This window comes from Oncorhynchus gorbuscha, linkage group LG07 (assembly GCF_021184085.1).
Source record: "Oncorhynchus gorbuscha isolate QuinsamMale2020 ecotype Even-year linkage group LG07, OgorEven_v1.0, whole genome shotgun sequence".
Lineage (NCBI taxonomy): Eukaryota > Metazoa > Chordata > Actinopteri > Salmoniformes > Salmonidae > Oncorhynchus > Oncorhynchus gorbuscha.
Window position 1 is genome coordinate 77981558 of NC_060179.1, and position 17500 is coordinate 77999057.

General features: G+C 47.6%; 1 protein-coding gene across 1 annotated transcript in view; it reads left to right on the forward strand.

Annotated features, from left to right (window-relative positions):
- Positions 1 to 17500, forward strand: part of LOC124039051 (ankyrin repeat and fibronectin type-III domain-containing protein 1-like) — a 178204-nt gene that overhangs the window by 48263 nt on the left and 112441 nt on the right. The gene's annotated exons all lie outside the window — the stretch shown is intronic.

Consider the following 17500-nt stretch of genomic DNA (forward strand, 5'->3'; position numbering starts at 1 on the left):
GCAGTTTTCATCACACAGCCTGCTGTGGCAGTTTTCATCACACAGCCTGCTGTGGCAGTTTTCATCACACAGCCTGCTATGACAGTTTTCATCACACAGCCTGCTATGGCAGTTTTCATCACACAGGCTGCTGTGGCAGTTTTCATCACACAGCCTGCTATGGCAGTTTTCATCACACAGCCTGCTATGGCAGTTTTCGTCACACAGCCTGCTATGGCAGTTTTCGTGACAAGCCTGCTATGACAGTTTTCATCACACAGCCTGCTATGACAGTTTTCATCACACAGCCTACTATGGCAGTTTTCGTCTCAAGCCTGCTATGACAGTTTTCATCACACAGCCTGCTATGGCAGTTTTCATCACACAGCCTGCTATGGCAGTTTTCATCACACAGCCTGCTATGACAGTTTTCATCACACAGCCTGCTATGACAGTTTTCATCACAAGCCTGCTATGACAGTTTTCATCACAGCCTGCTATGACAGTTTTCATCACACAGTCTGCTATGACAGTTTTCATCACACAGCCTGCTATGACAGTTTTCATCACACAGCCTGCTATGGCAGTTTTCATCACACAGGCTGCTGTGGCAGTTTTCATCACACAGCCTGCTATGGCAGTTTTCATCACACAGCCTGCTATGGCAGTTTTCGTCACACAGCCTGCTATGGCAGTTTTCGTGACAAGCCTGCTATGACAGTTTTCATCACACAGCCTGCTATGGCAGTTTTCATCACACAGCCTGCTATGGCAGTTTTCATCACACAGCCTGCTATGACAGTTTTCATCACACAGCCTGCTATGACAGTTTTCATCACAGCCTGCTACGGCAGTTTTCATCACACAGCCTGCTATGACAGTTTTCTTCACACAGCCTGCTACGGCAGTTTTCATCACACAGCCTGCTATGACAGTTTTCATCACACAGCCTGCTATGACAGTTTTCATCACAAGCCTGCTATGACAGTTTTCATCACAGCCTGCTATGACAGTTTTCATCACACAGCCTGCTATGACAGTTTTCATCACACAGCCTGCTATGACAGTTTTCATCACACAGCCTGTTATGGCAGTTTTCATCACACAGCCTGCTATGGCAGTTTTCATCACGCAGCCTGCTATGGCAGTTTTCGTCACACAGCCTGTTATGGCAGTTTTCGTGACAAGCCTGCTATGACAGTTTTCATCACACAGCCTGCTATGACAGTTTTCATCACACAGCCTGCTATGACAGTTTTCATCACACAGCCTGCTATGGCAGTTTTCATCAACTCCATCATTCAGTCGGATTGAAACTCATACATGTTTTACTCCCTGTGTTCTACCTTGAGATTTAGGGATGGGGAAAAATCAATACAGTAGAATATCTCGATATTATATTGATTCTATGACTCCAAGTGGGAGGTCCTGTAGCTCAGTTGGTAGAGCATGGCGCTTGTAACGCCAGGGAAGTGGGTTCAATCCCCGGGACCTCCCATACGTAGAATGTATGCACACATGACTGTAAGTCGCTTTGGATAAAAGCGTCTGCTAAATGGCATATATTATATTTATATTAAGTATCGATTCTCTAATAATTGTTACGAATAAATTATATTATTGATTTGTTTTTGCTAGGTAGTTAATGTTAGCTAGCACTAGTTGGCTGTACCTGTGCCAAAACGCTGGTGTTTCCTCTTCTCTAGCCTGTTCTTCATCTTCTTTTGAAATGTTTTTAAACACTTTTATTTCCATGACTGATCAAAATGTGTTTTCTCATGGCTCATAGCTCTCTCTTGTCCCTCTTGTCCTTCAGACATGGTGAGCAATATGTATGGAGCATCGGATCGCAATAAAATTAGAGTATCAAATCACAAATTGTCACAGCACCTAAGTATCGTGATTTTATTATTTTATTTTAATTATTTTTTTAACCTTTATTTAACTAGGCAAGTCAGATAAGAACAAATTCTTATTTTCAATTGCGGCCTCGGAACAGTGGGGTAACTGCCTTGTTCAGGAGCAGAACGACAGACAAGTGACCTCACGAAAGGTTGCAAGATCAAATCCCTGAGCTGACAAGTCCCACTTTGTCAGCTCAGGGATTTGATATTGCAACCTTTCGGTTACTAGTCCAACACTCTAACCACTAGGCTACCTGCCGCCCAACTATTGTGACAATATCGTTATCGTGAGGTCTCTGGAAATTCACAGCCCTAATGAGAATGTTTGTAATGTCCCTATATAGCGCACTACGTTTGACCAGAACCCTATGGGTGCCATTTGGAACACAGGCATTGTTTTCATCAGCCTGTTCCAGATAAACAGCCTGAAAACGGACAATTCAATGTGACATTTACTTTTCTTACATTTCTGACATTTCTTACTAGCCACTCCTGGGCTACAATCACCTATCCGGACCCGTTTTACTACCAATGCGGAGCCCCACTGGGCCTTCAGGACTGGACTACTGACGTTATCTGACCGAGGGAGTTATTCAACTGGCTCCTCCGTCGCGACGTTACCTGAACGCCCATCTGCGGCCCGCTAACCGTTTGCTGTCTTATCTGAATAGGTCTATCTGACAATTTTTCTTGGGTCACTATAACTATATCTACTTTGCCAATTTGATTGGTCTCCTCTACCACACGGAACCCCACTAATCTACTGACCGTCGCGTACGTGTAGGTATGTACGGCAGGACCAAATTAGAGAGATAGGTAGGAGCAAGCCCATGTAATGCTTTGTAGGTTAGCAGTAAAACCTTCAAATGAGCCATTGCCTTAACAGGAAGCCAGGGAAAGTTGCACCCCTTCTGAAAAAACCTACACTCGATCCCTCCGATGTCAATTACAGGGAGGCTAGCACTGGAGTAATATGATCACATTTTTTGGTTCTAGTCAGGATTCTAGCAGCCTTATTTAGCACTAACTGAAGTTTATTTAATGCTTTATCCGGAGCATTGAGTTTCTGATTTTTGCAATGTCACGTAGATGGAAAAAAGCTGTCCTTGAAACAGTCTTGATATGTTCTCTCAAAAGAGAGATCAGGGTTCAGAGGAACATCAAGGTCCATCACAGTTTTATTTGAGACGACTGTACAACCATTAAGATTAATTGTCAGATTCAACAGAAGATCTCTTTGTTTCTTGGGACCTAGAACAAGCATCTCTGTTTTGTCCGAGGTTAAAAGTAGAAAGTGTGCAGCCATCCACTTCCTTATGTCTGAAACACAGACTTCTAGCGAGGGCAATTTTGGGCCTTCACCATGTTTAATTGAAATGTACAGCTGTGTGTCATCCGCATAGCAGTAAAACGGAACCTTGAGGAACACCGAAATGTACAGCTGTGTGTCATCCGCATAGCAGTAAAACGGAACCTTGAGGAACACCGACATGTACAGCTGTGTGTCATCCGCATAGCAGTAAAACGGAACCTTGAGGAACACCGACATTTACAGTTGATTTGTCACAGGACAAACCATTCACAGAGATAAACTCATATCTTTCCGACAGATAAGATCTAAACCAGGCCAGAACTTGTTTGTGTAGACCAATTTGGGTTTCCAATCTCTCCAAAGAATGTGGTGATCGATGGTATCAAAAGCAGCACTAAGGTCTAGGAGCACGAGGACAGATACAGTGCCTCGGTCTGATGCCATTAAAAGGTCATTTACCACCTTCACAAGTGCAGTCTCATGATGGGGTCTAAAACCAGACTGAAGCATTTCGTATACATTATTTGTCTTCAGGAAGGCAGTGAGTTGCTGCGCAACAGCCTTTTCTAAAAATGTTGAGAGGAATGGAAAATTCGATATAGGCCAATAGTTCTTTATATTTTCTGGGTCAAGGTTTGGCTTTTTCAAGAGAGGCTTCATTACTGCCACTTTTAGTGAGTTTGGTACACATCCGGTGGATAGAGAGCCGTTTATTGTTCAACATAGGAGGGCCAAGCACAGGAAGCAGCTCTTTCAGTAGTTAAGTTGGAATAGGGTCCACTATGCAGCTTGAAGGTTTAGAGGCCATGATTATTTTTATCATTGTGTCAAGAGATATAGTACTAAAACACTTGAGAGTCTCTCTTGATCCTAGGTCCTGGCAGAGTAGTGCAGACTCAGGACAACTGAGCTTTGAAGGAATACGCAGGTTTAAAAAGGAGTCCATAATTTGCTTTCTAATAATCATGATCTTTTCCTCAAAGAAGTTCATGAATTTATTACTGCTGAAGTGAAAGCCATCCTCACTTGGGGAATGTTGCTTTTTAGTTAGCTTTGCAGCCAGTATCAAAAAATAGGATGATCGAGCAGCAGTGAGGGCTCTTCGATACTGCACGGTACTGTCTTTCCAAGCTAGTCGGAAGACTTCCAGTTTGGTGTGGCGCCATTTCCGTTCCAATTTTTTGGAAGCTTGCTTCAGAGCTCGGGTATTTTCTGTATACCAGGGAGCTTGTTTCTTATGAAAAATGTTTTTAGTTTTTAGGGGTGCAACTGCATCCAGGGTATTGCTCAAGGTTAAATTGAGTTCATCAGTTAGGTGGTTAACTGATTTTTGTCCTCTGACGTCCTTGGGTAGGCAGAGGGAGTCTGGAAGGGCATCAAGGAATCTTTGGGTTGTCTGAGAATTTATAGCACGACTTTTGATGCTCCTTGGTTGGGGTCTGAGCAGATTATACGTTGCAATTGCAAACGTAATAAAATGGTGGTCCGATAGTCCAAGATTATGAGGAAAAACATTAAGATCCACAACATTTATTCCATGGGACAAAACTAGGTCCAGAGTATGACTGTGACAGTGAGTAGGTCCAGAGACATGTTGGACAAAACCCACTGAGTCGATGATGGCTCCGAAAGCCTTTTGGAGTGGGTCTGTGGACTTTTCCATGTGAATATTAAAGTCACCAAAAATGTGAATATTATTTGCTATGACTACAAGGTCCGATAGGAATTCAAGGAACTCAATGAGGAACGCTGTATATGGCCCAGGAGGCCTGTAAACCCTAGCTATAAAAAGTGATTGAGTAGGCAGTATAGATTTCATGACTAGAAGCTCATTTATTTTTTTGTAAATTGAAATTTGCTATCGTAAATGTTAGCAACCCCTCCGCCTTTGAGGGATGCACGGGGGATATGGTCACTAGTGTAACCAGGAGGTGAGGCCTCATTTAACACAGTAGATTCATCAGGCTTAAGCCATGTTTCAGTCAGGCCAATCACATCCAGATTATGATCAGTGATTAGTTCATTGACTATAACTGCCTTTGAAGTAAGGGATCTAACATTAAGTAGCCCTATTTTGAGATGTGAGGTATCACGATCTCTTTCAATAATGGCAGGAATGGAGGAGGTCTTTATCCTAGTGAGATTGCTAAGGCGAACATCGCCATGTTTAGTTTTTCCCAACCTAGGTCGAGGCACAGACACGGTCTCAATGGGGATAGCTGAGCTGACTACACTGACTGTGCTAGTGGCAGACTCCACTAATCTGGCAGACTGGCTAACAGCCTGCTGCCTGAACTGCACCCTATTTCATTGTGGGGCTAGAGGAGTTAGAGCCCTGTCTATGTTGGTAGATAAGATGAGAGCACCCCTCCAGCTAGGATGGAGTCCGTCACTCCTCAGTACTCCGTCACTCCTCAGTACTCCGTCACTCCTCAGCATTCCGTCACTCCTCAGCACTCCGTCACTCCTCAGCATTCCGTCACTCCTCAGCACTCCGTCACTCCTCAGCACTCCGTCACTCCTCAGTACTCCGTCACTCCTCAGCACTCCGTCACTCCTCAGTACTCCGTCACTCGTCACTCCTCAGCACTCCGTCACTCCTCAGCACTCCTCAGCACTCCGTCACTCCTCAGCACTCCGTCACTCCTCAGCACTCCGTCACTCCTCAGCACTCCTCAGCACTCCGTCACTCCTCAGCACTCCGTCACTCCTCAGCACTCCTCAGCACTCAGTCACTCCTCAGCACTCCGTCACTCGTCACTCCTCAGCACTCCGTCACTCCTCAGCATTCCGTCACTCCTCAGTACTCCGTCACTCCTCAGCACTCCGTCACTCCTCAGCACTCCGTCACTCCTCAGTACTCCGTCACTCGTCACTCCTCAGCACTCCGTCACTCCTCAGCACTCCTCAGCACTCCGTCACTCCTCAGCACTCCGTCACTCCTCAGCACTCCTCAGCACTCAGTCACTCCTCAGCACTCCGTCACTCCTCAGCACTCCGTCACTCCTCAGCACTCCGTCACTCCTCAGCACTCCGTCACTCCTCAGCACTCCGTCACTCCTCAGCACTCCGTCACTCCTCAGCATTCCGTCACTCCTCAGTACTCCGTCACTCCTCAGCACTCCGTCACTCCTCAGCACTCCGTCACTCCTCAGCACTCCGTCACTCCTCAGCACTCCTCAGCACTCCGTCACTCCTCAGCACTCCGTCACTCCTCAGCACTCCTCAGCACTCAGTCACTCCTCAGTACTCCGTCACTCCTCAGCACTCCATCACTCCTCAGTACTCCGTCACTCCTCAGCACTCCATCACTCCTCAGCACTCTGTCACTCGTCACTCCTCAGTACTCCGTCACTCTTCAGTACTCCGTCACTCCTCAGTACTCCGTCACTCGTCACTCCTCACCACTCTGTCACTCCTCAGTACTCCGTCACTCCTCAGTACTCCGTCACTCCTCACCACTCTGTCACTCCTCAGCACACCGTCACTCCTCAGTACTCCGTCACTCCTCAGCACTCCATCACTCCTCAGCACTCCGTCACTCCTCAGCACTCCGTCACTCCTCAGTACTCCGTCACTCCTCAGCACTCCGTCACTCCTCAGTACTCCGTCACTCCTCAGCACTCCGTCACTCCTCAGTACTCCGTCACTCCTCAGCACTCCGTCACTCCTCAGCACTCCGTCACTCCTCAGTACTCCGTCACTCCTCAGCACTCCGTCACTCCTCAGTACTCCGTCACTCCTCAGCACTCCGTCACTCTTCAGTACTCCGTCACTCCTCAGTACTCCATCACTCCTCAGTACTCCGTCTCCTCAGTACTCCATCACTCCTCAGCACTCCGTCACTCCTCAGTACTCCGTCCTCCTCAGTACTCCGTCACTCCTCAGCACTCTGTCATCACTCCTCAGCACTCTGTCACTCCTCCTCAGTACTCCGTCACGTCACTCTTCAGTACTCCGTCACTCCTCAGTACTCCGTCACTCGTCACTCCTCACCACTCTGTCACTCCTCAGTACTCCGTCACTCCTCAGTACTCCGTCACTCCTCAGCACTCCATCACTCCTCAGCACTCCGTCACTCCTCAGCACTCCGTCACTCCTCAGTACTCCGTCACTCCTCAGCACTCCGTCACTCTTCAGCACTCCGTCACTCCTCAGTACTCCGTCACTCCTCAGTACTCCGTCACTCCTCAGTACTCCGTCACTCCTCAGTACTCCATCACTCGTCACTCCTCAGTACTCCGTCACTCCTCAGCACTCCATCACTCCTCAGCACTCCGTCACTCCTCAGTACTCCGTCACTCAGCACTCCGTCACTCCTCAGCACTCCGTCACTCTCTCAGTACTCCGTCACTCCTCAGTACTCCGTCACTCCTCAGTACTCTGTCACTCCTCAGTACTCCGTCTCCTCAGCTCCGTCTCGTCACTCCTCACCACTCTGTCACTCCTCAGTACTCCGTCACTCCTCAGTACTCCGTCACTCCTCAGCACTCCGTCACTCCTCAGTACTCCGTCACTCCTCAGCTGTCACTCCTCAGTACTCCATCACTCCGTCACTCCTCAGCTCCTCAGTACTCCGTCACTCCTCAGTACTCCGTCACTCCTCAGTACTCCGTCACTCCTCAGCACTCCGTCACTCCTCAGTACTCCGTCACTCCTCAGCACTCCGTCACTCCTCAGTACTCCGTCACTCCTCAGTACTCCGTCACTCCTCAGTACTCCGTCACTCCTCAGTACTCCGTCACTCCTCAGTACTCCGTCACTCCTCAGTACTCCGTCACTCCTCAGCACTCCGTCACTCCTCAGCACTCCGTCACTCCTCAGCACTCCGTCACTCCTCAGTACTCCGTCACTCATCAGTACTCCGTCACTCCTCAGTACTCCGTCACTCCTCAGTACTCCGTCACTCATCAGTACTCCGTCACTCCTCAGTACTCCGTCACTCCTCAGTACTCCGTCACTCCTCAGTACTCCGTCACTCATCAGTACTCCGTCACTCCTCAGTACTCTGTCACTCATCAGTACTCCGTCACTCCTCAGTACTCCGTCACTCCTCAGCACTCCGTCACTCCTATCAAACGCTCCCTGAAACACTTCAGCGAGCAGGCCTTTCTAACCGACCTGGCTGGGGTATCCTGGAAGGATATTGATCTCATCCCGTCAGTAGAGGATTTCTGTTTTTTTAATTTTTTAATATCTTCCTCACCATCTTAAATAAGCATGCCCCCTTCAAGAAATGTAGAACCAGGAACAGATATAGCCCTTGATTCTCTCCAGATCTGACTGCCCTTAACCAACACAAAAACATCCTATGGCTTTCTGCATTAGCATCGAACAGCCCCCGCGATATGCAACTTTTCAGGGAAGCTAGAAACCAACATACACAGGCAGTTAGAAAAGCCAAGGCTAGCTTTTTCAAGCAGAAATTTGCTTCCTGCAACACAAACTCAAAAAAGTTCTGGGACACTGTAAAGTCCATGGAGAATAAGAACACCTCCTCACAACTGCCCACTGCCCTGAGGATAGGAAACACTGTCACCACCAGCACTGCACCCCCTAGCGACGCGCCCAAGCATTCCCATCAGTTCTCCTTCTCCCAAATCCAGTCAGCTGATGTTCTGAAAGATCTGTTCTGATGTTCTGCAAAATCTGGACCCCTACAAATCAGCCGGGCTAGACAATCTGGACCCTTTCTTTCTCAAAGTATCTGCCAAAATTGTTGCAACTCCAATTACTAGCCTGTTCAACCTCTCTTTCGTGTCGTCTGAGATTACCAAAGATTGGAAAGCAGCTCCGGTCATCCCCCTCTTCAAAGGGGTGGACACTCTTGACCCAAACTGCTACAGACCTATATCTATCCTACCCTGCCTTTCTAAGGTCTTCGAAAGCCAAGTCAACAAACAAATTACCGATCATTTCGAATCCCGCCATACCTTCTCTGCGATGCAATCTGGTTTCAGAGCTGGTCATGGGTGCACCTCAGCCACACTCAAGGTCTTAAACAATATCTTAACCGCCATCGATAAGAAACAATACTGTGCAGCCGTATTCATTGACCTGGCCAAGGCTTTCGACTCTGTCAATTACCACATCCTCATCGGCAGACTCGATAGCCTTGGTTTCTCAAATGATTGCCTCGCCTAGCTCACTAACTACTTCTCTGATGGAGTTCAGTGTGTCAAATCGGAGGGCCTGTTGTCCGGGCCTCTGGCAGTCTCTATGGGGGTGCCTCAGTGTTCAATTCTCAGACCGACTCTCTTCTCTGTATACATCAATGATGTCGCTCTTGCTGCTGGTGAGTCTCTGATCCACCTCTACGCAGATGACACCATTCTGTATACTTCTGGCCCTTCTTTGGACACTGTTTTAACAACCCTCCAGACGAGCTTCAATTCCATACAACTCTCCTTCCGTGGCCTCCAATTGATCTTAAATACAAATAAAAGTAAATGCATGCTCTTCAACCGATCGCTGCCTGCACCTGCCCGCCCGTCCAACATCACTACTCTGGACGGTTCTGACTTAGAATATGTGGACAACTACAAATTCCTAGGTGCCTGTTTAGACTGTAAACTCTCCTTCCAGACTCACATCAAACATCTCCAATCCGAAGTTAAATCTAGAATTGGCTTCATATTTCTCAACAAAGCATCCTTCACTCATGCTGCCAAACATATCCTTGTAAAACTGACCATCCTAACGATCCTCGATGTCGGCGACAAAATAGCCTGCAATACCCTACTCAATAAATTGGATGCAGTCTATCACAGTGCCATCCGTTTAGTCACCAAAGCCCATATACTACCAACCACTGCGACCTGTACTTTCTCGTTGGCTGGCACTCACTTCATACTCGTTGCCAAACCCACTGGCTCCAGGTTATCTACAAGACTCTGCGAGGTAAAGTCCCCCCTTATCGCAGCTCACTGGTCACCATAGCAGCACCCAACTGTAGCACGCGCTCCAGAAGGTATATCTCACTAGTCACCCCCAAAACCCATTCTTCCTTTGGCCGCCTCTCCTTCCAGTTCTCTTCTGCCAATGACTGGAACGAACTACAAAAATCTTTGAAACTGGAAACACTTATCTCCCTCACTAGCTTTAAGCACCAGCTGTCAGGGCAGCTCACAGATTACTGCACCTGTACATAGCCCATCTATAATTTAGCCCAAACAACCACCTCTCCCCCTACTGTATTTATTTATTTTGCTGCTTTGCACCCCATTATTTATATCTCTACTTTGCACATTCTTCCACTGCAAATCTACCATTCCAGTGTTTTTCTTGCTATATTGTATTTACATCGCCACCATGGACTTTTTTTGCCTTTACCTCCCTTATCTCACCTCATTTGCTCACATCGTATATAGACTTATTAATACTGTATTATTGACTGTATGTTTGTTTTACTCCATGTGTAACTCTGTGTCGTTGTATGCAATTGTAAATGAGAACTTGTTCTCAACTTGCCTACCTGGTTAAATAAAGGTGAAATAAATCAAATAAAAAACTTCACAGCACGAGTTGTTAACATCGGTTTTAACCCACAGTCAGGACTCTATCACGACTCTCCCTCTAACCATACACTTAGATCAGCCTTGGAGAGGGTGTCTCAGATTGGCCTGAATAAAATAAGAAATGTAATAGAAAAAGTTGAACAAATACAGAGAGAGAAAGAGGACGAAAGGGTAATTAATAAATACTTTGTCAGGAGTTGATGAGTTCAAGGCAATTAATGTCATGCAGGTGAAAGAGGACCCAAAAGCGACTTAACAGAAACAGAGTTTATTTAAGTCCAAACAGGGAATAACAGAAATCCTCTAGTCTGTAGAGGGGAAATAACTGGAGAAGCGGCCACAGACTGCAGGTCGCTTCGGGTAGGCGCAGGCCGTAGTTGACAGAGACACCTGCTCACACGCAGCATCTGATGAAGGCAAAAAACACGACAGGACAGGGCGATACACAATCACAGCAAAAACACGACAGGACAGGGCGAAACGCAATCACAGCATGGTGAATACTAAACAAGGAACCGACGGGACAGGAACGGAACACAAAGGAATAAATAGGGACTCTAATCAGGGGAAAGGATCGGGAACAGGTGTGGGAAGACTAAATGATGATTAGGGGAATAGGAACAGCTGGGAGCAGGAACGGAACGATAGAGAGAAGAGAGAGCGAGAGAGTGAGAGAGGGAGGGGAGAGAGAGGGATAGAAGGAGGGAAAGAACCAAATAAGACCAGCAGAGGGAAACGAATAGAATGGGGAGCACAGGGACAAGACATGATAATAAATGACAAACATGACAGTACCCCCCACTCACCGAGCGCCTCCTGGCGCACTCGAGGAGGAATCCTGGCGGCAACGGAGGAAATCATCGATGAGTGAACGGTCCAGCACGTCCCGAGACGGAACCCAACTCCTCTCCTCAGGACCGTAACCCTCCCAATCCACTAAGTATTGGTGACCCCGTCCCCGAGAACGCATGTCCATGATCTTATGTACCTTGTAAATAGGTGCGCTCTCGACAAGGACGGGAGGGGGAGGGAAGACGAACGGGGGTGCGAAGAAAGGGCTTAACACAGGAGACATGGAAGACAGGATGGACGCGACGAAGATGTCGCGGAAGAAGCAGTCGCACAGCGACAGGATTGACGACCTGGGAGACACGGAACGGACCAATGAACCGCGGAGTCAACTTACGAGAAGCTGTCGTAAGAGGAAGGTTGCGAGTGGAAAGCCACACTCTCTGGCCGCAACAATACCTTGGACTCTTAATCCTGCGTTTATTGGCGGCTCTCACCGTCTGTGCCCTGTAACGGCAAAGTGCAGACCTCACCCTCCTCCAGGTGCGCTCACAACGTTGGACAAACGCTTGAGCGGAGGGAACGCTGGACTCGGCAAGCTGGGATGAGAACAGAGGAGGCTGGTAACCCAGACTACTCTGAAACGGAGATAACCCGGTAGCAGACGAAGGAAGCGACCAGTGAGCGTATTCTGCCCAGGGGAGCTGTTCTGCCCAAGACGCAGGGTTTCTGAAAGAAAGGCTGCGTAGTATGCGACCAATCGTCTGATTGGCCCTCTCTGCTTGACCGTTAGACTGGGGATGAAACCCGGAAGAGAGACTGACGGACGCACCAATCAAGCGACAGAACTCCCTCCAAAACTGTGACGTGAATTGCGGGCCTCTGTCTGAAACGGCGTCTAACGGGAGGCCATGAATTCTGAATACATTCTCAATAATGATTTGTGCCGTCTCCTTAGCGGAAGGAAGTTTAGCGAGGGGAATGAAATGTGCCGCCTTAGAGAACCTATCGACAACCGTCAGAATCACAGTCTTCCCCGCAGACAAAGGCAGACCGGTAATGAAGTCTAAGGCAATGTGAGACCATGGTCGAGAAGGAATGGGGAGCGGTCTGAGACGACCGGCAGGAGGAGAGTTACCCGACTTAGTCTGCGCGCAGTCCGAACAAGCAGCCACGAAACGGCGCGTGTCACGCTCCTGAGTCGGCCACCAAAAGCGCTGGCGAATAGACGCAAGAGTGCCTCGAACACCGGGATGACCAGCTAACTTGGCAGAGTGAGCCCACTGAAGAACAGCCAGACGAGTGGAAACAGGAACGAAAAGGAGGTTACTAGGACAAGCGCGCGGCGACGCAGTGTGCGTGAGTGCTTGCTTAACCTGTCTTTCAATTCCCCAGACTGTTAACCCGACAACACGCCCATAAGGAAGAATCCCCTCGGGATCAGTAGAAGCCACAGAAGAACTAAACAGACGGGATAAGGCATCAGGCTTGGTGTTCTTGCTACCCGGACGGTAAGAAATCACAAACTCGAAACGAGCGAAAAACAACGCCCAACGAGCTTGACGGGCATTAAGTCGTTTGGCAGAACGGATGTACTCAAGGTTCTTATGGTCTGTCCAAACGACAAAAGGAACGGTCGCCCCCTCCAACCACTGTCGCCATTCGCCTAGGGCTAAGCGGATGGCGAGCAGTTCACGGTTACCCACATCATAGTTGCGCTCAGATGGCGACAGGCGATGAGAAAAATAAGCGCAAGGATGAACCTTATCGTCAGACTGGAAGCGCTGGGATAGAATGGCTCCCACGCCTACCTCTGAAGCGTCAACCTCGACAATGAATTGTCTAGTGACGTCAGGAGTAACGAGGATAGGAGCGGACGTAAAACGTTCTTTTAGAAGATCAAAAGCTCCCTGGGCGGAACCGGACCACTTAAAACACGTCTTGACAGAAGTAAGAGCTGTGAGAGGGGCAGCAACTTGACCGAAATTACGAATGAAACGCCGATAGAAATTAGCGAAACCTAAAAAGCGCTGCAACTCGACACGTGACCTTGGAACGGGCCAATCACTGACAGCTTGGACCTTAGCGGAATCCATCTGAATGCCTTCAGCGGAAATAACGGAACCGAGAAAAGTAACGGAGGAGACATGAAAAGAGCACTTCTCAGCCTTTACGTAGAGACAATTCTCTAAAAGGCGCTGTAGAACACGTCGAACGTGCTGAACATGAATCTCGAGTGACGGAGAAAAAATCAGGATATCGTCAAGATAGACAAAAACAAAAATGTTCAGCATGTCTCTCAGAACATCATTAACTAATGCCTGAAAAACAGCTGGCGCATTGGCGAGACCGAACGGCAGAACCCGGTACTCAAAATGCCCTAACGGAGTGTTAAACGCCGTTTTCCACTCGTCCCCCTCTCTGATGCGCACGAGATGGTAAGCGTTACGAAGGTCCAACTTAGTAAAGCACCTGGCTCCCTGCAGAATCTCGAAGGCTGATGACATAAGGGGAAGCGGATAACGATTCTTAACCGTTATGTCATTCAGCCCTCGATAATCACGCAGGGGCGCAGAGTACCGTCCTTCTTCTTAACAAAAAGAACCCCGCCCCGGCCGGAGAAGAAGAAGGCACTATGGTACCGGCGTCAAGAGACACAGACAAATAATCCTCGAGAGCCTTACGTTCGGGAGCCGACAGAGAGTATAGTCTACCTCGAGGAGGAGTGGTCCCCGGAAGGAGATCAATACTACAATCATACGACCGGTGAGGAGGAAGGGAGTTGGCTCGGGACCGACTGAAGACCGTGCGCAGATCATGATATTCCTCCGGCACTCCTGTCAAATCGCCAGGTTCCTCCTGAGAAGTAGGGACAGAAGAAACGGGAGGGATGGCAGACATTAAACACTTCACATGACAAGAAACGTTCCAGGATAGGATAGAATTACTAGACCAATTAATAGAAGGATTATGACATACTAGCCAGGGATGACCCAAAACAACAGGTGTAAACGGTGAACGAAAAATCAAAAAGAAATAGTCTCACTGTGGTTACCAGATACTGTGAGGGTTAAAGGTAGTGTCTCAAATCTGATACTGGGAAGATGACTACCATCTAAGGCGAACATGGGCGTAGGCTTATCTAACTCTCTGAAAGGAATGTCATGTTTCCGAACCCATGCTTCGTCCATGAAACAACCCTCAGCCCCAGAGTCTATCAAGGCACTACATGTAGCACCCGAACCGGTCCAGCGTAGATGGACCGACAAAGTAGTACAGGATTTTGATGGAGAGACTTGAGTAGTTGCGCTCACCTGTAGCCCTCCGCTTACAGATGAGCTCTGGCTTTTACTGGACATGAATTAACAAAATGTCCAGCAACTCCGCAATAGAGGCACAGGCGGTTGGTGATCCTCCGTTCCCTCTCCTTAGTCGAGATGCGAATCCCTCCCAGCTGCATGGGCTCAGACTCTGAGCCAGAGGAGGGAGATGGTTGCGATGCGGAGCAGGGAAACACCGTTGATGCGAGCTCTCTTCCACGAGCCCGGTGACGAAGATCTACCCGTCGTTCTATGCGGATGGCGAGAGCAATCAAAGAGTCCACATCTGAAGGAACCTCCCGGGAGAGAATCTCATCCTTAACCACTGCGTGGAGTCCCTCCAGAAAACGAGCGAGCAGCGCCGGCTCGTTCCACTCACTAGAGGCAGCAAGAGTGCGAAACTCAATAGAATAATCCGTTATGGACCGTTCACCTTGGCATAAGGAAGCCAGGGCCCTAGAAGCCTCCCTACCAAAAACTGAACGGTCAAAAACCCGAATCATCTCCTCTTTAAAGTTCTGGAACTTGTTAGAGCAATCAGCCCTTGCCTCCCAGATAGCTGTGCCCCATTCTCGAGCCCGGCCAGTAAGGAGTGAAATGACGTAAGCAACCCGAGCTCTCTCTCTAGAGTATGTGTTGGGTTGGAGAGAGAACACAATCTCACACTGCGTGAGAAAGGAGCGGCACTCAGTGGGCTGCCCGGAGTAGCAAGGTGGGTTATTAACCCTAGGTTCTGGAGGCTCGGCAGGCCAGGAAGTAACAGGTGGCACGAGACGTAGACTCTGGAACTGTCCAGAGAGGTCGGAAACCTGAGCGGCCAGGTTCTCCACGGCATGGCGAGCAGCAGACAATTCCTGCTCGTGTCTGCCGAGCATGGCTCCTTGGATCTCGACGGCAGTGTAACGAGCGTCTGAAGTCGCTGGGTCCATTCCTTGGTCGGTTCCTTCTGTCATGCAGGTGAAAGAGGACCCAAAAGCGACTTAACAGAAACAGAGTTTATTTAAGTCCAAACAGGGAATAACAGAAATCCTCTAGTCTGTAGAGGGGAAATAACTGGAGAAGCGGCCACAGACTGCAGGTCGCTTCGGGTAGGCGCAGGCCGTAGTTGACAGAGACACCTGCTCACACGCAGCATCTGATGAAGGCAAAAAACACGACAGGACAGGGCGATACACAATCACAGCAAAAACACGACAGGACAGGGCGAAACGCAATCACAGCATGGTGAATACTAAACAAGGAACCGACGGGACAGGAACGGAACACAAAGGAATAAATAGGGACTCTAATCAGGGGAAAGGATCGGGAACAGGTGTGGGAAGACTAAATGATGATTAGGGGAATAGGAACAGCTGGGAGCAGGAACGGAACGATAGAGAGAAGAGAGAGCGAGAGAGTGAGAGAGGGAGGGGGGAGAGAGAGGGATAGAAGGAGGGAAAGAACCAAATAAGACCAGCAGAGGGAAACGAATAGAATGGGGAGCACAGGGACAAGACATGATAATAAATGACAAACATGACAATTAAACCGCTGAGATGAGAAATCAATTAATTTTATTCTATTTAATATGTCTTCTTCAAACCCAAGGACACTTTATATAATATGAATCACAAATGGACTCCGAGGTGACTGGTCTGTTTGCATGGTGAACCCTAGCCTTTTGGGGGCCCTAAGCGAGATTTGGTTAGGGGGGCCCCACCACCTCGTGTGCAAAACATTTTAGTGTCTTGACGGCAGAGAGAAAAAAACAAACATTTTTAATGCAAATGTCATGTTTGACATGACTAGTTAGAGTATATTAATGGTAACATTCAAAGTTTACCAGCAAACTACCAGAATTTGGTCACTTTCAAGTTTCTGGTGGAATTTATCACAAAACATCTAGTGGACTTTATGGGTACTTCAGATAATCACAGGTGTCTGTAATTATCTCTGGCCAGAGATATTAATATAAAATATTAATTGACAATGCTATATAAAAACACATTTCCTAAGGGTTTCAGCATAATATCCTATATATCTTTTACACACTTTTATGTATTTTACCATATTGATGTGTATGTTACTATATACATGTGTATTTGTCATGAATGTTTTGGCGACAAACTGGTAGCAGTTGGAAGATTTACATATTTAATTGAAATTAATGCCATTGTTGATTAAATGCTTTTTCTCATTAATTAGGCTTTTTTATTTTTTAAACATGTGGTCTATTCACTAGAAACTCATGGGCAATATTGGCACAGATATAACAAATAAATAGTATTTATGGATACTTAAAAAAAAGTTATTCAAGTGTAAATTCTCAAAATTACAATAGATTGCCATAGATAACATGTTAAATACCAAAATTACTGAATCTTGTGATAACTTTGGTAAGTTTCCAGTAGCTTTGTAACCCTAGCCATGACTTATGGCATGTTTATATGGTATCTGAGTGAGAGTGAATAACCAAATAAATCGGGCCCCCTAGAGACAGGGCCTCTGGGTACGTATTCGGCCATGACGACATAAGGAATAAACGCTGATGTTCCGCCTCGTCCCGCTGCGGCGTCCAAATTTTCCAAGGTAATTTACAGAACGAAGGCATTTTACATGCTTATACCACAGTTCTCAAGGAAAAGGAAAAAAAACTGTTTATATTTTCATTTAAATAAGCCAATTCATACTTTTTCATGT